Source organism: Dipodomys spectabilis, unplaced genomic scaffold (assembly GCF_019054845.1).
Source record: "Dipodomys spectabilis isolate Male_0828 unplaced genomic scaffold, ASM1905484v1 ptg000216l, whole genome shotgun sequence".
In the NCBI taxonomy this organism is placed as follows: domain Eukaryota; kingdom Metazoa; phylum Chordata; class Mammalia; order Rodentia; family Heteromyidae; genus Dipodomys; species Dipodomys spectabilis.
This window is the reverse complement of record NW_024870893.1, coordinates 426,634-447,945: the sequence shown is the minus strand read 5'-3', so window position 1 is coordinate 447,945 and position 21,312 is coordinate 426,634. Positions and strand designations below refer to the sequence as shown.

Genomic DNA, 21,312 nt, shown 5'->3' with positions numbered 1-21,312 from the left:
CAAGATCATGTCATCTGCAAAGAGGGAGAGTTTTATTTCTTCTTTCCCTATTTGGATCCCCTTTATTGCTGTAGCTAGGCATTCTAATACTAGATTGAAGAGAAGTGGAGAGAGTGGGCATCCTTGTCTTGTTCCTGAGTTAAGAGGAAATGGCTTTAGTTTTTCACCATTGAGTATAATGCTGGCTGTAGGTTTGTCATATACAGCCTTTACTGTATTGAGGAATGTTCCATGGATTCCTAATTTTTCCAAAACCTTCATCATAAAGGGGTGTTGGATCTTGTCGAATGCTTTTTCTGCATCTATTGAGATAACCAGGTGGTTCTTATTCTTGCTCCTGTTGATGTGATGAATAATATTAATTGATTTGCGTATATTGAACCAGCTTTGCATCCCTGCAATGAATGCTGTTTGATCGTGGTGTATGATTTTTTGGATGAATTGTTGAAGTCGATTGGCCAAAATTTTGTTGAGAAGTTTTGCATCAATGTTCATCAAAGAAATGGGTCTATAGTTCTCTTTCTTTGATGAGTCCCTGCCTGGTTTTGGGATGAGGGTTATGATGGCTTCATAGAATGTGTTCGGTAGTGAGCTTTCTCTTTCAATTTCATTGAAGAGTTGGAGGAGTATTGGTGTGAGCTCTGCTTTGAAGGCCTTGTAAAATTCTGCTGTAAAACCATCTGGTCCTGGACTTTTCTTAGCTGGGAGGTTTCTTATTGCTGTTTCTATTTCAATGCTTGATATGGGCCTGTTAAGCTGGTTTAACTCATCTTGGTTTAGTTTTGGCATGTCAATATTTGCTAGGAAAAGGTCCATTTCTGTCAAGTTCTCAAACTTATTAGCATAAAGTTTTGAGAAGTATTCCCTTATAATGTTCTGAATCTTGGTTGTTTCCGTGGTGATGTTTCCATTCTCATCTCTGAGTTTATTAATTTGGGTGTGCTCTCTTCTTTTTCTGATAAGATTTGCTAAGGGTCTGTCAATTTTGTTAAGTTTTTCGAAGAACCAACTCTTTGTTTTGTTGATTCTTTCTATAGATTTTTTGGATTCTAATTCATTTAATTCTGATTTAATTTTGATTATTTCTTTCAGTCTACTGGATTGGGGTTTATCTTGCTGCTCTTTTTCAAGGAGGTTTAGATGTGTCATTAAATTGCTAGTTTCAGATTTCTCCAATTTGTTGATGTAGGAGCTCAGAGCTATAAACTTGCCTCTGAGTACTGCCTTTGCTGTGTCCCAGAGGAGCTGGTAATTTGTGTGTTCATTTTTGTTGAATAGCATGAACATTTGAATTTCCTTTCTAATCTCTTCCATGACCCACTCTTGATTCAGCAGTGTGTTGTTCAGCCTCCATGTGATACTGGACTTTCTTTGGTGGCTTTTGGTGTTGAGTTCTAATTTTATTCCCTTGTGGTCAGAGAGAATGCAAGGTATAACTTCAATGTTTCTGAATTTAGACAAGTTTGCTTTGTGGCCTAAAATGTGGTCTATTTTAGAAAACGTTCCATGTGCTGCTGAGAAAAACGTGTATTCTGATGCTGCTGGGTGAAATGTTCGGTAGATGTCTGTTAAGTCTAGTTGATCTATGCAGCTGTTTAGATCTGCGGTTTCTCTGTTGAGTTTTTGCCGAGTTGATCTATCTAGTGGGGAGAGTGGTGTGCTAAAATCCCCAACAATTAATGTCTTTGGATCTATATGGGATTTGAGGGAAAGTAGTGTTTCTTTGATAAATTTGGGTGCTCCATTGTTTGGCGAATAGATATTTAGAATTGTAATATCCTCCTGAAGGAGAGATCCTTTAATTAGTATGTAGCGACCTTCTTTATCTCTTCTCACGAATTTTAATTTGAAGTCTATTTTATCTGATATTAAGATTGCAACTCCCGCCTGTTTTGGGGGCCGTTTGCTTGGTATATTTTGTTCCAGCCTTTAACAATGAAAATGTGTTTGTTTTTACGGGCAAGATGTGACTCCTGCAGGCAGCAGATAGAAGGGTCTTGTTTTTTAATCCAACTAGACAGTCTATGTCGCTTAATTGGAGAGTTCAGTCCGTTAACATTAAGAGATAGGACTGAGAGGTATTTGGGAGTTCCTGCCATGTTATCCACTCTTGGGGGCTGCGAAAACTGGGTTCTTCCTATGGTTCTTGGATTGTCAGTTTGGGTGCAGTTTCTTGGCCTTTGTTGCGGTCTTGTTGGTTTTCTATGTGTAGGACATCTTTAAGAATCTTTTGTAGGGCTGGTTTGGTGGAGATGTATTGTTTCAATTTTTCTTTGCTATGGAAGGTTTTTATTTGGCCTTCAGTTATGAAGGAGAGTTTAGCTGGGTACAGTATTCTTGGTTGATAGTTGTTTGTTTTTAGGGCATGGCATACATCATTCCAGGCTCTTCTTGCTTTGATTGTCTCTGCTGAGAAATCTGAGGTGATTCTAATTGGTTTCCCTTTATAGGTGATTAACCTTTTCTCCTTGACAGCTTTAAGGATCTTTTCCTTGGTCTGAGTTGATCCTGTGTGGATTATAATGTGACGGTGGGATGTCCTATTCTGGTCTGGTCTATTTGGGGTTCTAAAAGCTTCTTGTATCTGAATAGGCCTATCTTTTTGTATGTTTGGGAAGTTCTCTGCTAGGATCCTGTTAAACAAATTTCCTAGACCATTAACTTCTGTTTCTAGGTGCTCCTCTACACCCATTATCCTTAGATTAGGCCTTCTGATGGTGTCTTCTAGGTGTTGGATAGATCTATCATACTTCTTGGACTTGTCTTGGATGGTTGTATGTTTTTTCTCTATAATATCTAGGCTGTCTTCAATCCCTGAGATTCGATCTTCTGCATGGTCTAACCTGCTGTCAAGACTCTCTACTTTGTTTTTTATCTCTTTTCCTTCTAATTGGTCAGCTTTGATGGCTTCAAGTTCTTTGTTGAAGCTCTGTTTTAGGTCTTGTATGAATTTCTTTACTTCCTTAATTTGGTGGTCAGTGTTTGTTCTCAAATCACTTAGTTGATTGGTTATGGTTTCTTTGGACTCCCATTCCTTCTGTTGGGTTCCATTCAGCCTTCCCTTTGTGGTCTCCCTGACTTCCTTCAGCTCTTTGTTAATGGATTCCATGAATGCCTTTATTGATCTTTGTGTGTTCTCTACCTGGTCTCTCAATTCCTGAATTACTCTTTGATTAGCTTCCTCCCGTTTGTGGGATTCCTGCAGTTCTCTTTCCTCCCATTCGTGGGATTCCTGCAGTTCTCTTTGAGTGTTCTCAGCCTGCTCACGCCATTCCTCCCTTTCTCTTTGAGTATTCTCAAGTTGTTCACGCAAATCCTGTATCATTTTTTGAGTAGCTTCCTCACGCTTATGATATTCCTGTATAAACTTTTGGGATGCCTCCTCTCTCTCCCTATCACGCTCATACAGAGTCCTTTGTAAGTTGTCAAACTTCTCATTTATCATATTTGCCACCAGTGTTTGTAGAGCTATTTGGGAACTCTCCTCTGGATTGTTCATTATCTGATCTGACCCCTGATTATCAAGATTGGGAATTGAGATACCCGGATTTGCCATTTTTCTTGTGTTTTTTCGGCTTACTCTGCCCATTTGAGATGAAAATAGCACCAGTTTTGTGCTAGAACACTATCTTAAGGCAACCATCAACCAACGTTTGCATTTATACAGTCAATAGTCTACAGATACAATCTAGTTCAACAGATACATCTATTCAACATCAAACAACTATATGTTAATGGGCTTCGAACTGCAGAGAAGAATTTGGAAAACCAGAAATTTTTAGGGTTAGGGAGAGATGTGGTTAAAAATTAGCAATAGATTGGTGTGGGGAGGCACAGGGAGAGTTAACTATGTCCTAATCTCAATGCAGGAAATAGGTTGGGTAGGATGCAAGTAGAGAGGGAGAGAAAAAGAAGAAAGGTAAAGGGAAATGAAAAGAGACCAGAAAAAAAATTAGAAACGTAAAAATTAATATAGTTATGGAGATTGAAAGACCATCTATTTAGAGAGGAATGTGAATATAATGAGAAAACAGGAGGGAGATAGAGGAGATGTGAAAAACTTAAAAAATGCTTAAAATATTATATAGGTATAAAGAGGTAGTACTGCTATTAAGGAATTTAAGTCTCAGAGGTTTTGGATTGAGTAATAAATTTGTGGATTAAGTGTGTACACAATGGGGGATAGGGTCTACTAGTTAACTATGGGTTTATCAGGATGTGCAGGACAAGAGCTAAGTCACATACAGAAGAACAAAAGAAAGGAAAAGGTGAAAAGGATAAGAAAGGGAGAAAAAAAAAGATCAGAAGTTCAGTAGAGCTAGACAAAAAAACAAAAAGATAAGAAAGAAAGAAAAAGAGAGAGAAGACAAGAAAAGAAAGGAAAACGTACATTCACGTATTCCTAAAATAAAAATTATAAGAGGGAAAAAAAGTTACTGGAAAACAATTATTTTTTCAAAAAAGGCAAAAATTAAAGATTAATAAAAGTTTTAGAAAAGGAAAAAAAAATTTTTATATATATAAGGTACCAAAAAAAAAAAAAAAAAGAAAAGAAGAAAAAAAAGTTTTTTGATTTTTTTTTTTTATTTTTTTGGGAGGGGTGGGAAGAATCCTGTATCTCCCTTTTGTCTGTAACCAGCCTCTTGGAGTCTCTGGTCAGCTTGAGGTCCTGTGGCTTGATTGGTTTCTTAAGTCAGTTTGTTCGAACAGGCAGAAAAATGCTCTGCTTTACCCAAGATTTTGAGATCCCCCTCCCAGGTTAGTTTAATGGGAGGGTGATCTGCTTTGAGAATCACAAAAGAGGGGTGATGAGGCTAGGTTCTGGTAGAGTTGAGGCCTTTCAACAAACAGTAGCTTTTCCCTGGGGCTATTTTGTGAAAAATTCACAGAGCCCACCCTGGAGCCATTCTAAGGGTTTCTGTTTTTCAATTGATTGTGGAGGTCTGCTAGAGGGAGGGGCAGCCTCTGGCTCTGGTTACCCAGTGAGGAAAGCCACTCCAATGGCTGGTGCCTGAGCTGGGTGACTTTTCCCTGGATGGAGCTGAGTCTGGCAGGTCACTTCGCCGTTAAGTTCTTGTGACCTGTTAAATGACTCGTTTTATTCCAAGGCCTGAGTTGGAGCTAGCAGCTCCTCCGAGCTTTGTCGGTATCCAAGATGGAGATCACCGGTGCTGGGGGGGAGGGGTGGCCTTCATTCCTCTGCTCCCTGAGAAGGAGCGAGGACGTCGGGCTTCTACTCACGCTGAGTCTTGGATCCTGGGTTGTCTCTGGTCTGCAAACTGCAGGGTGAAGATGTCCGCTCCTTGTCGGTTCTTGCTGGTGTTGAGTAGAATCCGCTCGCCCGCTGCGTCTGGCTCCTTCGTCCCGGACTCTCTGTGTGAGCGCTCAGGTATGGCCGCCCCTGCGGTCGCCGCCGCGGCGGCTGCTGCCAGGCGTTCAGATGTGTCTCCTTGTCTTGGCTTCCCCTCTCTTGTCTAACTCTCTGTCCTGTGATGGCACACTTGGTGTGATTCTCTGGCTTAGGACTGTTCACTGGAACTCTAAAACTGCTTTCTATGCGAGAGCTTGTTCAGATTCCAGCTTCTCCTCCGCCATCTTCCCGGAACTCCCACTTTGTGTCTTAATTGGTAGAGAATTAGCATTAAGGGAATCAAGCCCAAGGACAGTACCAACACCCTGAACTTAAGTCCCGGGACCAGCAGATGAACAGAAAACCAAAATCTGATTCATCTGACCAGTCCGGCTTTAAACTATGGACCACAAATCTCAGACTCTTAAGCATCTAGGATTACAAGTGTTAACCAATTATAATTGCAACAATGAGATGTACAAGTCGTTATGTCGAAAACGAACTTTACAACTTTCATGGGGGGAGGAGGGGAGCTGGGAGGATAGGGTAGGAGGGCAGGGGGCGTATGGGAGGGGATGGGAAGGGGAAACAAAGGAGGAGGCTACAATGCTTGATAAGAAATGTACTCATTATCTTGCCCATGTAATTGTAACCCCTCTGTACAGTATTTTCACAATTAAAAAATAATAATAGTTGTCTTCTATTATTGTTGATAGATGCTTTAAAAGTGACATAATGTGGATGCTGGTGGCTCTGGCTCGAATCTTAGCACCTCCGGAATTTGAGATCTGAGAATGTAAGTTTGAAGCCAGTCCAAGGAAGGAAAGTCTGTGAGGCTTAGCTCCAATTAACAACCAAAAATTGTAAATAGAATGTGGCTCGAGTAATAGAGATAGAGTTAATGCCCAGACCTGAGATCTAGCCCTAGAACCAGCAGGAAAAATGTGCTTAGGCCGAGTGCTAGTGGCTCACACCTATAATTATACCTACTCAGGAGACTGAGATCTGAGGATCACAGTTCAAAGCCAGCCTGGGCAGGAAAGTCAGTGAGAGTCTCATCTCCAATAAGTGACTCAGAAAATTGAACGTGGCACTGTGGCTCAAGTGGTAGAGCCTTAGCCTTGAGTTGAAGAGCTGAGGGACAGTGTTCAGGCACAGAGTTCAAGCCCCATGATCAACAGCCAAAACAATTGCATAGAAAACAAATAAAGCCCAGGTATGACTAGTAATAGCTTAATTTTCCTGAGACCCTGGGTTTGATAGTCACCACCAAGAAAAACAAACCAACAAAAGATGTTTCCACAGCTAAAAGATTTTTTTTTGCTGATTAATCTGTACTAATTATAGACAATGTTTTATTCTTTAAACACTTTCATTTAAAATGTAAGCCAAAGCCGGGCGCTGGTGGCTCACGCCTGTAATCCTAGCTACTCAGGAGGCTGAGATCTGAGGATCGCGGTTCAAAGCCAGCCCGGGCAGGAGAGACCGTGAGACTATCTCCAATAAACCACCAGAAAACCGGAAGTGGTGCTGTAGCTCAAGTGGTAGAGCGCTCGCCTTGAGCTGAAGAGCTGAGGGACAGCGCCCAGGCCCAGAGTTCAAGCCCCACGACCAACAACAACAACAAAAAAAATGTAAGCCAAAATATAACTCTGGTAGAAGAAAAATTGATATGTGATGCCTAGCAACAATGCACGGTTTGTTAAAACGAAGTGTCAATTTGAATATCATCTGATAAATATGTGCAAGATTATTAAATTTCAACTAAGAATTAACTTCCCTGTTCTCTAAATCAGGATGTCAACTTATATCTTTAATCAGAGTGAGTTGTATAAACATAGGAGAGGTACCTGAGGCAATGAAATGGGGAGTAGAATGCAGTGTTCCTTTGAAGCTGGTTTGAAGCTGGCCACCCAGGTAGGTCATCAGGAGGCCAGGGCTGTTTCTTATTCCTAAGGTCTCTCTCCTTGGCTGGTTCGCCTCCCCTTGACTCCAATCAAAGGATTAACATATAGCTGTGGGAACAGCAGCATCGTGAGTTGAAGACATTTTTTAAAATTTTTATTTATTTTTTATTGTGAAAATATTGTACAGAGGGGTTACAATGAGATGGGCAATATAATGAGTACATTTCTTATCAAGCATTGTAACCTCCTCCTTTGTTTCCCCTTCCCATCCTTCCCAGCCTCCCCCTGTCCCCTGACCCAATCCGCCCCCCCCCAAAGTTGTAAAGTTCATTTTCAACATGAAAACTTGTACTTCTCATTGTTGCAATGGGTCCACTTGTATCCTTATTTAAATGACTGGTTTTTCCCCTTCCCCTCCACAAATTATACAGACATCAAATACAGTGAAAGCAGGGGTTATACTGTGGGGGGAGGGACATACAAAGCAACAGCCTCTTCAGTAAATGGTTCTGGCAAAATTGGTTAACTACTTGTAGAAAACTAAAGCTAGATCCTTATCTATCACCCTGCACCAGAATCATCTCCAAATGGATCAAAGACCTCGGAGTCGACTCAGACACTATGAAAACCTTACAGGATGGAATAGGAGAAACCCTAGGTCTCCTTGGCGCAGGCCGAAATTTTCTTAATAGAGACCCGGAAACACAACAAATCAAAGAAAGGTTGAACAAATCGGATTGCATGAAGTTGCAGAGCTTCTGCATGGAAAAAGACATAGCTAGCAAGATCAATAGAAAACCCACGGATTGGGAGAAGATCTTCACTAGCTATACAACAGACAAGAGTCTCATATCTAAAATATACTTGGAACTCAAAAAATTAAATCCCCCAACAACAAATCCTCAAAGAAACAACTGCCCAATAAATAAGTGGGCTAAAGACTTAAAGAGAAACTTCTCTGAAGAAGAAAGAAGGATGGCCAATAGACACATGAAGAAATGCTCAACCTCCCTAGCCATAAAAGAAATGCAAATCAAAACAACGTTAAGATACCACCTCACCCCAGTTAGAATGTCAAAAATCAAGAACTCTAACAACAACAGATGCTGGAGGGGATGTGGACAGAAGGGACCTTACTTCATAGTTGGTGGGAGTGTAAACTTGTTCATCCACTTTGGAAAGCAGTATGGAGGTTCCTGAAAAGACTCCACATAGAGCTCCCCTATGACCCAGCAATCCCACTTTTGGGCATTTACCCAAATGTTTACAAACAAGAACACACTAAAGCTCCCAGCACAACTATGTTTATTGCAGCATTATTTACTATAGCTAAGATATGGAACCAACCAGATGCCCCTCAGTAGATGAATGGATCAAGAAAATGTGGTATATATACAAAATGGAATTCTATGCCTCCATCAGAAAGAATGACATTGCCCCATTTCTTAGCAAATGGAAAGACTTGGAAAACATTATATTAAGTGAAGTATGCCAAGCCCAAAGAAACATAGATCCCATGGTTTCCCTTATTTGCAATATCTAGTATATGTATGAGTCAAGCAGAAAAGGTCAGATAAGGTGATGTTAGAAAAATGAACCCTAAGATATGTATTCAAAAGTTGAAGACATTTTGAAAATCCTCTTCTTTGTGTGTAAATGCAGGAATTTGAAACGTCATTAGCTAACTAGACTCCGAATTTGAAAAAACTTCAAACTATGAAGGCGAAACTGAGCAGCACATCCTGCAGGAAGACATGATGGTAGCAAAGGAGTAGACAGAAAATTTGCACCAAATATGGGAGGACCTCTCCTGTGAGTCAGTAAATCATCTGCCCACAGTAGGCTGCAATGTCCCCAAATGTCAACGTTAGAAAGCAGCTTTAATTTTGTGAAAGCTTGAGGCCCTTTTTAGTAGGACCCCTGATTCTCCATTCTATCTTTAGATTCTATGGATTCGAAGGCGGCAGTGTGCTTAACAGAAACAACTCCTGGTTTCCACAGCACTAGCCGCTTGGAGTTGGCACCCTGGTAAGGAACTTTTAGCAAATCACCTTAAGCTTGAAGAAGAATTTTGGCGATGAGGCTCAGCTATTGCTAGGGTAGATGATGACAAGTGTTATCTGTCTGTTGTGATAGGCCTTTGGTTTTGTTTGGCCAGCAGCTCATCTGAGCTTAACAGTAAGCATCTTACTGGTCTCTTCTAATTTTGGGGGTTCTTACATTGGTAATTACATTCACATGCACTTAGAGTCTTACTTGGAAGGGCTGTTTAAAAAAAGCTTTTAGGAATGATCAGAACAGGTACTTAAAGTCAGAGGGTAGGGGTACTCAGCTACTCACGGCTACCCAAAAATGAGTCCTGGTTGTAGTATTAGAAAATTTATGTTAGTTATAAGATCAAAAAATTAAAGGATTGAAGTAGACTTGAAGATTTTATTTTAAGAGAATTCCAAGGACAATATATTTCATCTCATTGTTAAATGTCTTTTTAACGTCTTTAACAAGTTTTATGTAAGAGAAAGTATTTGGAATACATGCAAAGTTCTACAAAGTTAATGTACAGCAGACTGTACAGCAATTATGAGATTAATTAGGAATTCTGGGCCCTGAAAGTCCAGGGTTTTAAAAGTTAAATAAATATATGACTGAGGGATAGAAATAAAAAGCTTGATTTTCTAGGGATATATACACTTTCAAGCCTTTAAACACTTTTGGCTGGATAGATGTTGTTAGACTTGGTACTCTTACTACACTCTAAAAGATTTGGGGAGGGGAGGTGAGAAAAAATTCTCTTTTGTGTCCCTATCTATGACGTGAATTTTAAAACTTTACCAAAGGGTCTTGTGTGGCCCATGAAAGTTTTTTCAAGATTTTCAGAGCTTCAGAATTCCATCGTACCTTTATCAAGACTGATATGTATTACTTATTTTGAAATTTATTAGAGCAAAGGCGGAGAAAGATCCTGTGCTGAAATTTGCTTGCTGGAGTTGTTTGTAAGCAATGGAACATTGCGTATTTTGGAGTCACCCTCTATGAGCTGACTGGTTTGAGGTGACGTTTCCAGGATTTCCATGCAGTAGTTACTCTGTATCATCAGAAGTGTAGGATCAGTGAGTGATGAACATTGGTTTAGTTTTATTTTGCTTTGTTTACATATTCCATCATGTATGTGATATTAATCTATCTGTTACGTTGTAAATGTGTGATTTATGGCATTAGCTGAATTATAGTTTTTAAATTGAAAAGTGAGACATAGGCCTTAATGATTTAAGAATTTGATCAGTTTCCAAATGGACAAGGTTTGAGTCAGAATTAAAGTAGCAAGTTGTCAAATCAAAGAACGGTTGGACAAATTGGATTGCATAAGGTTGCAGAGCTTCTGCAGGGCAAATGACATAGCTAGCAAGATCAATAGAAAGCCCACGGATTGGGAGAAGATCTTTACTAGCCATACAACGGACAAGGGTCTCATATCTAAAATATACTTGGAACTCAAAAAATTAAACCACCCAACAACAAATCCTCAAAGAAACAACTGCCCAATAAGTAAGTGGGCGAAAGACTTAAAGAGAAGCTTCTCTGAAGAAGAAAGAAGGATGGCCAATAGACACATGAAGAAATGTTCAACATCCCTAGCCATAAAAGAAATGCAAATCAAAACAACATTGAGATATCACCTCACTCCAGTTAGAACAGCAAAAATCAAGAACTCTAACAACAACAGATGCTGGAGGGGATGTGGACAGAAAGGAACCTTACTTCATTGTTGGTGGGAATGTAAACTTGTTCAACCACTTTGGAAAGCAGTATGGAGGTTCCTCAAAAGACTCCACATAGAGCTCCCCTATGACCCAGCAATCCCACTTTTGGGCATTTACCCAAATGATCACAAACAAGGCCACACTAAAGCTACCAGCACAACTATGTTTATTGCAGCATTATTTACCACAGCTAAGATATGGAACCAACCCAGATGCCCCTCAGTAGATGAATGGATCAAGAAGATGTGGTATATATACACAATGGAATTCTACGCCTCCATCAGAAAGAATGACATTGCCCCATTTGTTAGGAAATGGAAAGGCTTGGAAAAAATTATATTAAGTGAAGTAAGCCAGGCCCAAAGAAACATAGGTCCCATGGTTTCCCTTATTTGCAATATCTAGTATAGGTATGAGTCAAGCGGAAAAGTCAGAGAAGTGATGTTAGGAAAACGAACCCTCAAATATGTATTTTAATGTTTTTGTTTCTTTTCATGCATGTGTTTCCAACGCATTTATAATATTATTTCTTTGTTGCTTTGTATGTCCCTCCCCCACAGTGTAACCCCCGCTTTCACTATATTTGATGTCAGTATAACATGTGGAGGAGACGGGGACAAACAAGTCGTTTAAGGATTCAGGTGGACCTGTTGCAACAATGAGAAGTACAAAATGTCATGTCAAAACCAGCTTTACAATGTCGGGGGGGGGGGGAGGGGGGGTATGATTGGGTGGGGGGGAGGGGGGAGGCTGGGAAGGGAGGTGAAGGGTAAACAAAGGAGGAGGCTGCAATGCTTGGTAAGAAATGTATGCATTTTCCTGCCCATGTAATTGTAACCCCTCTGTACAGTATGTTCTCAAATAAAATAAAATTAAATTAAAAAAAAAAAAGTAGCAAGTTGTCAGCATTCAAAATGAATATTGAAATGACATAACACAGCAGAATTTTATGTAGTGTTTAATATATTCAGCGTTTCTCATTTCTAATGTTTGAGATAACCTGGTAGTAATAGATGTGCAATGGGTAAAAGTCAATCCTGTTGGTTAGCTCTAGTTGTTACTTCAGCAAAGCTATGAGAATGTCTGTTGATGCACAACACTCTAGTCATGTAAGATGAAGAAATAGAAATAAATCCTTGGGAATGATAACTAAAAGGAAAGACATTCATAGTTCAGGATACACCATTTTTTATTGGTTATCTAAAGCAGCCAAATGCATTTTTCTATACAGATGGTTTTCAAGAAATAGGAGATTGAAGATAGACTTTAGTCATGTATCTTGTTCTATGAAGAAAATAAGGAGCTGTGTACATGGCTGATGTAGATGGAAAACAATTCTAGAGATGGCAGATTTCAGCATTGAAGAAGTGATTGATTAATTTCGGAAGGTGAGCCAGTAGAAGTCTAGGTGGTTATAGTTAGGACAACCTGTTCACTGCTGAGATCAGAATCTAATGTTACATGGGTGTTTTACTGTAACAGTTGAGTAGACTTTTGAACTGTTTTTCATACACACCAAATATGGTGGTAGTTTTTACTTCTAACCAGATATCAACTGGTGTATGAAGTGTCCACATCATCAGTATGCCAACACACAGAGAAATCAGTCACTTATCACAATTGAAATGTTCCTAGCTTTTGGAGATTCCTAGGGCCTGGCTCTGGCTTTCTTGGTTCTTTGCTTCTCCATGCTCACTGCTATTGTTCTTGGGGTGCTTGCTCTCAGTTACATCTTACTCATATCTTTCATCCTCAGTTTTACATGTTGCACACAGGATCTATCACCTACGCTTGACTACTGACAGGTATTGTTTATGGAGTTCAAAAGGACCCATGTATTGGACTATATAGAATTAAATCTGATTTCATAAAGGCAACAATCCATTATATATTTAAACCGTCTTCTGTCTTTCAGTCTCACTGATTCTCAGAATCAATTTTTAGTTAAAAATGATGAAGCTAGCCAGGCGCTGGTGTGTCACTCCTGTAATCCTAGCTACTCAGGAGGATGAAATCTGAGGATTGTGGTTAAAAGCCAGCCGGGTCAGGAAAGTCCATGAAACTCCAATCTTCAACTAACCATCAGAAAACCGGAAGTGGCTCTGTGGCTTAAGTACTAGAGTGCTGGCCTTGTGCTGAAGAGCTGAGGGACAGCACCCAGCCCCAGACTTCAAGCCCCACGAACCACAAAAAAATATTATGAAGCTTCAGAATTAATACAGATGTGTGGGGCTGCCATAATATTTGTTAACCTGATTTATGTATTTAATCTCACATTTATGGTTTTTACTGCTTTGAATCTGAAAGATTATTTTATCTCATTTGGATTCTTTCATTTCATTCATTAGGAACATGCCATTCTTAAATCAAATGACAAATATATATAGAATCTCAATAAGAGATCCCAAACAACTCTGTTGCTTATGCTTTTGAAAAGCTATAGGGAAGAAAATTTTCATATGAGGTTTTAATCGGATTAGTTAGTAAAATTTTAACAAAGCCCTTATAAATACTTAGAAACTTCAAGGAATCACAATAATTTTATTTTACTGCTTGCTCTTTTTTTCTTGATATAACAATAAGGATATTGCTTGGTAAGCAGCAGCATAGAATTCAGCATTCTGCCATTTACTCATATAATAATTATTGTAATAGGGTATGTATTTTGTCCAGCCTGGCATGATATCAGATTAATTTATCCCACAAAATAACAAGTAAGTAATATTTTCCTGTTCCACAAATGAAAATTGCCTCACAAAATGCAAATGTCCATGTACAAATTTGAATGCTGTGATTTGTATTTTTAAATGTTTTTATTGTAAAATTTCTGTACAGAGGGGTTACAGATACATGGGTAAGGTAATCAGGACATTTCCTATCAAGCATTGTTACTTGCTCCTTTGTTTTTCCCCTAACATCCCTTCCCTCCCTACCTCCCCATCTCATCCTGTAGCCCTCCCCCCGTACTCCTAGCTGAAGTTGTAAAGTTCATTTTCCACATAATGCCTCATATAGCTCAATGTCACAATGGGTCAACCTGTATCCTTATTTAAGCATTTTGTTATTTCCCTTCCCCTCCCCAAATCAGAAAAATGTATGTGCAAGATGCAAGGCACCAGAATCAAATACAGTGAAAACAGGCCTTATACCACGAGGGAAGAACATATCAAAGAAACAAAAAAAAAATCACATAGAACATGATAAAAACATTAAAAAGAGTAGCAAGAAAGAAAAACACTTGTGTCCTTATATTGGGGTTCTACAGGGGAATTCTTTCACCAATTTTGCCAGCAATAAATTTAATACTTCTTTGTCTCTCCAGCATTTTACTTTATTGTTGTAATTCATTTCTTTACAATTTTGCAGATGCTTATGACAACAGATTGTTTTACACCTACATCTTCATTGCATCAGAAATAAAATTAACCATAGGAAGAACAATATTTTCTTTCAGATTTTACTTCCTCTTTCATTCAAGTAGCAACTATGCCCCAAGCCTTGGTTTCCAACTTTCCCCGATCATCAGCTACTGTGTGTCTCAATAATTAAATAGATTCATATAACAGCATGTCTTTTTTGACAAACAGTATGTGTCTAATGCTCATAAATATGTCCTCATATTGTACTTCATTTGCACAAGGCCAAGTGCTCTACTACTTGAGCCAGCTTTTTGAGTAGCTTATTAGAAATAAGAGTCTTATGGAGGGCTGGGAAGGTGGCTCAGTGGTAGAGTGCTTGCCTTGCATGCATGAGGCCCTGGGTTCGATTCCTCAGCACCACATAAGCAAACAGAAAAAAGCCGGAAGTGGCGCTGTGGCTCAAGTGGTAGAGCACTAGCCTTGAGCTGAAGAGCTGAGGGACAGTGCCCAGGCCCAGAGTTCAGGCCCCATGTCCAGACCCCAAAAAAAAAAAAAAAAAAAGAGTCTTATGGATTTTCCTGCGCAGGCTTGCTTCAAATCACGATCCTCACATCTCAGCTGCCTGAATAGCTAGAAATATAGGCTGGGGCCACTGGCACCTGGCTTCTTACCACTTGCTTGGGGCAGAGTTATGGGTGTTATATGAAAAAGTTATGTCAACTATGATTGTTGGTAAAGGGGCCATGAGTAAAACAAGGTGATAGGACTAGAAAATGAATGTGTATCATTATTCCAAAAGAGAAATCTGCAGTGCATACTTCTTTTTTTTTTTGGTCCAGTGTGGGGCTTGAACTCTGGGCTTGGGTGCTGTCCTTGTGCTCTTCAGCTGAAGGTGAGAGTTCTACTGCTTGAGCTACAGCACCACTTCCGGTTTGAGAGTGGTTTATTGGAGATAAGAGTTTCACGGACTATCCTGCCCAGGCTGGCTTTGAACATGATCCTCAGATCTCAGCCTCCTGAGTAGCTAGGATTACAGGCATGAGCCACCAGCGCCTGGCTTACTTCTATTTTTTTTCATCAATGCTATCATCATAAGTTGGTGACATAAATCAAGACTCTTTTCTCTGGACAGAAAATTGAATTCTTTGCTTATAAAAAGAAACATGAGTATTTTGTAAGACACCTGCTATTTCTTAAAATAAGCACTGAAACATTATGGTTTTAGATGATCCTAATTAATGGTGTCCAAAAATGCTTATTAACAACCCTGGAATTATTAAATAAAGGAACTAAAATAAATCTCCCCATCTAAAAATTAGTACCAGCCAAATAATGAAAAACTATAAAGTATAACAAACATGTCCTATTCTTAGAAATTAACTGGGACCTTAATATATCTCAGAAAAAATAACTGAAGAAAAGCTATTGAGGATTTCCTCATGAATGGTATAATTTCTTTCTTTCTAATATATGACTCCAGTTTCATTGTGTAAATATACCAAAGTTTCTTGATCCATTCATCCACTGAGGGACATCTGTGCTGATTCCATATCTTACCTATGGGAAGTAATGTTACAATGAACATGGTTCTGCTTGTGGCTTGACTGTGTCCTTTTTATGTTCTATTGGAAATGCAGGATCATAAGGTAACTCTATGGTTAGTTTTTTGAGAAATCACCATGACACTTTCCAGAGAGGTTGAACAGGCTTCTTTTGCCACCAAGAGTGTAGAGTTCCACTTTGGCCTCGTCCTCACCAGTATTTTTTATTGTTAATTTTCTTGATATTAACCATTCTACTTAGAGTGAGTTGGAATTTTGTAGTTTTGATTAGCATGTGCTTTGTAGCCAGCGATAGTGAATGTTTTTCATGTGTCTATTGTTCATTTTCATTTCTTATCAGAACCTTCTGTTTTATTTCTTCTGAGAAGTCTGTCTTTAAGTGATTAGCCCATTTAATAATTGGGTTATATTAATTGTGAAGGTTTGTTTTTGAGGGTTTAATTTTTGAAACTCTAAGTGTTTTATGGGTATTAGGCTCTTGTCTTGATGTATAGATGGAAAAAATCATTCTATGAACTTTTTTCAGCTTGTTGTAAGTGAATTAAGCCATACTCAGGAAAACAAAACTTTCATGTCCCTCACATGCAGTAGATAGTATGTGCCTATATGTAAACACATGAAAGAAATGCAAGTGGTTAAAAAGGGGCTAATGGCTGAGACCTCTAAAACTTTCCTTGGGGATGGTAGACTGGTTAACACAATACATAGTCTCAGTATACTAGCTACTTCTCTGAAAAAGATATTGTTGATGTTTTTGTGTACAAGGGCTTCATAAACAGCATCAGCCTCTAGGACAAGACCAGGTGATAGAGATAGCTAGGCTAAGTGCCAGAGTCAGTGATATAGGTAAATCCATCTCTGGCCTTTGGTCCAGAATGAATATTGGGGCTCGTATAGAGCTGCATGAGGGAACAAGGTGCTTTATATTACTGTTTTAAGTCTTTACAAAGACAAAGAAATACCTTGTTGCTTATAATATTCCATCTGAAAATTTCAATACAGAAATTTTTTCAACTTCCTCTTTTTGAGTTCAGGATCCTCTTACTCCTGGCCCAAGGGCAGTGTGGAAGTCTCCTCCCAGTGGAGACCTAAATCCTCCAAGACCGAATGTACTCTTTTTCACCTAGAGGATGTAAACCCACAGGCTTGGCTTTCCAGGTCTCTTGGACCTCCATTTGGGCCAAGGGAAGGAGAGCACAGCATTCCAGGTCTTAGACGGACTTACAAATTTCAGTTGAGCCAGTATTCAGGTACACTTTCCCTACACTTTAGGTAGGCCTTGAGATATCTGTCAGTAGTCATCCTGCCACCTGACCAGGATACAGGTGATGGCAACTGAGGTAGATAGGAGGGAACCTGAGTCCAAAATGATTATAAATTCTCCTCATCTGCCACAATCACCTTGTGAGTTCTGGAGATCAGTGACTTCTGCTGTCCATTCAAAGACCAGTACAACACAAGCTAAGGCCCTTTGGCTGCTAGTCAGTGACATTATTGGAAACCCAATTGTTACTGAAGGTTGGGAGTTGCACTTAACTCTGGGAAGAGGGGGCTGGTAGCCTACTCTTTTCTGAATATTCCTTACCCTCCTTTCTCTGTCATGATGATGGTATGTTACAGAACTCAAAACAATACCTTCCCACCCTCCTGTATCTTCTTTCTCCCATAGAGAAATCTCTATACCTCTGCCCTCCAGGACACATCTCAAATATCACCATGATGAAAAAAATGTACCATCTCTGCAGACCAAAACAAACTCTTGTGGTGTGAAGTTCAAACCAGAATATGGATTAATTTCATCATGCTGAGTCCATGAGAGCTTCACAAATACTGAACCTGTATAGGATTTCTAGAGTTCATGACCAACTCTCAATTGCCTGGAGCCCAGCAGAGCTTGTGTTTTCCTCATCACCTCAGTAAACAATGCTCAGTGCATGGAGTTACTCCAAGCTGTTACTCCAGAGGTGATTCATACTATGTGATATATGATGTCAACCAGGTCTCTTACAGATAGCATTGTGTGACTGGAGTCTCTCACTCTGCTTTAAGCCATCCTTGGGCTGTATATATGTAGGTTAGGGATATTCCTTTCAGACAGAATTTGGTGTCCCTTCATAAATAATTCTTCATTGCATTGCAATGCTTGGTAAGAAATGTACGCATTATCCTGCCCATGTAATTGTAACCCCTCTGTACAGTATGTTCACAAATAAAATATAATAATAATAAAAAGAAAGAAGCCATAGATGGTTCTACCCTTAGCACATGTAGTATTAAGCCCTATCCATGGCTTTGAGGGTGCTGGGATGACTTCTTGATCTCTGGTAAACTTCATTTTACTCTTCTATTAAAAAAAAAGTCAGGACCATACTAAGACTGCAATATGATAATTCATATAAATGCTTTTATTTCTAAAGCTAGCACATGGGAAGTGCTCAGCTGGTGAACTAATGATAGCAATGCCCAAAGGCTAGAAATCAATTATAAAAATTTTTGTGACAAACATCTGCAATCAAGAGCTATTTTTTTACATTCATTCTGACTAGCTTTATTTTTTTTTTGTAAAACAAGGCAGTAATAGTATTTAACTCTTAAGGTCATTGTAAAAATCAACTATGTTTTCCAAAGTATTTTACAAACTGAAAGCCTCTATAAATATTATTGTGGAGGCTATGAGTATATAACAATAGTGCCTGCTGGTAGTGGGGGTGGTTATATTGACACAATCTCCAAAGTAGTGTCACGAAGTTCAGTAAGTTCATTTTCTTAACCATGCCTGAAGTTATATGTCAAAGGACTTAGAACAAGTGGCCAGATGCCATGCTAAGCAATGAAGATAGTCAGACGCTGACAACTTAAGGGCATAACACAGAGCTAACATAAACCATAGCTATCTTTGCTGCTTCTTTTATCTTACTGTAAGTCCAGAAGTTTCATCTCCAAAACCTTTTGGAAAGAAGATAGTTTTGAATTGATTCACATCTGCTCCATTCTCATCAAAATTGGTACTAAACTGTTGAAGATACCTTCCATAGCACTGCAGAAGGGCCAGTTTATATTCCTAAAATAAAAAGACTTGATTAAAGTTTAAAAATAAATAAATAAATAATTCTTCAATTTCTCATGCATCAAATAATTGAAGCTGGATCAGAGAATGTTTTCTTCATAAAGAAATAAAGGCACAGAAAAGATCCAACGGCCATGGACATCAAACTCCACAGGACCAGCCTAAGCTAGCACCTCTCTGTCACCTAACACATACAGCTGGTAATAGCCAATGTGTAGGCTTCACCTACACATAAATAGAATTGTTATTACAATTTGAAGAGACAGTTTAGTGCCTATTTGGTATTGACAAATTTCCAGCAAATGGAGAGGATGGGTGGATTTAATATTTTGAATCATTTCATGAATTCCAATGATTGAAGTCTAGTTCTAGAGAACCTTACAAAATGCTCACCTGTGTGCAGTGTTTTTTTTCTGACACACCCAAGTGGGATCAGTAATAGATACATGCCATGATTCTAATGATATATAGGTGCTGCATCTGTTATTCAAATAACAGGTAAAAATCTTTCCTGTTTTACTTATTGTGATCAGAAATGCACTGATTTTCCTATTAGTTTATTTGGACAAGTTTTGAACTATTTAATACCAGGTTCATTCTTAGAAACACTAAATACATGAATGTCAAATTACAATGTTCCGTTTTGTGTCCTGGAAACAAATGCTGGCTGTAAGTAGGCTTCTAATCTATAAGCCTTGCAGGAATATGCTGGCTACAAAGGATCAACATGTGTATACACAAGGGTAACATATGTGGTTATTAAATATTTCATGCACAGATTCTCTTCTTATGACCACATTTACAAACATTTTCTGTGGCTGGGTATTGCAGTAGGCCCTAAATTGTGAACATATATTGTTTTTCTAGATCCCAGAAATGTTGGAGCTCAAACTTAAGATAAAACACTACACTACAGTTAACAAAATCAGTGAATCATTTTGTTGAGGCAGTAACTTCCTGATTAAATCTTCAAATAGTTCAGTAAAAAAGAACAGGTACTGACAAACAGGATTACATTGAATTAAAACCTTCAGCACAACAAAGGAAAAGTTAGTAGAGTGAATAGATTGCCTATAGAGTCAGATTGCTAAACATCTGGCAAGTGATTAATAAGCAGAATATACAGGAAACTCAGAAAACTACTCTTAAGCAATCAACATGTCAAATAACACATTGGCAAATATGGTTAAAGATAGTTCTCAAATCCAGAAGTATAATTGGCTAATAAAAATCACTGAAAGGAAGTGGTGCTGTAGCTCAAGTGGTAGAGCGCTCGCCTTGAGCTGCAGAGCTGAGGGACAGCGCCCAGGCCCAGAGTTCAAGCCCCACGACCGAAAAAAAAAATCACTGAAAATCCTTGGCATTAAGGAAATGTAAAGCCAAAGGACATTAAATTTTATCACATTCCAGTGACAATGTCTATTTCGAGAACACCAATAACCAATTATGGCAAGAATGAAGTGAAAGGGAGCACGTATTCATGGCAATATCATTTCATGCAACCACTACAGAAATGTATGTGATTTCCTCACGAAACTATTAATAGATTTACGACATGAACCATTGCCACTTTTTGTGAGACTGAGTTTCACTCTACACATACATGTACAAGTATAAATAAAGCCTCAGGGGAGCTAAAATATAGTACCGCGTATTTTCAAAGTATACAAATATAAAATCCACTGGAAACCTCATGAGAAAGGTTTTCTTTTCCTCCTGCTTGTTAAAGTACATATTCAGCTTCATTTATACTGTGATATGTATGTGTATGAAACACTGCAGCCTTGTGCAGAGTGTGCTCACCGCCCTGAAGTAGCTCTGCTATTGAGGTCTCTGCATGGAATTTGGGTCTAACATTATGACAAGTAGAAAACAGACAGATGGTTTCATATTGATTTATACTTGACATAGCAAGAATTTCCTGTATTACCACGTTTTCTCAGACAAGTACATTATTAAAAATAACATCTTAGCCTGGTGCCGGTAGTTCACGCCTGTAATCTTAGCTGCTCAGTAGGCTGAGATTTGAGGATCACGGTTCAAAGCCAGCCCAGGCAGGAAAGACCATGACAATCTTATCTCCAATAAACCACTAGAAAACTGTAAGTGGCTCTGTGGCTCAAGCTGTAGAGCGCTCGCCTTGAGCTGAACAGTGCCCAAGCCCATAGTTCAAGCCCCACAACCGTCAAAAAAACATCTTGATTGTGTTTAGTAAAAATTATCTATGTGAAGGTGAAATATCAGAATGCAAATGTAAACCTCAATTTGGGCATTGAACTTGACTTATTGAGGCTGCTTAATTGAGG

At 39.0% G+C, this 21,312-nt stretch overlaps 1 pseudogene; it reads left to right on the top strand.

Annotated features, from left to right (window-relative positions):
- LOC122122903 overlaps positions 1–21,312 on the top strand; it is a 54,260-nt pseudogene that overhangs the window by 13,244 nt on the left and 19,704 nt on the right.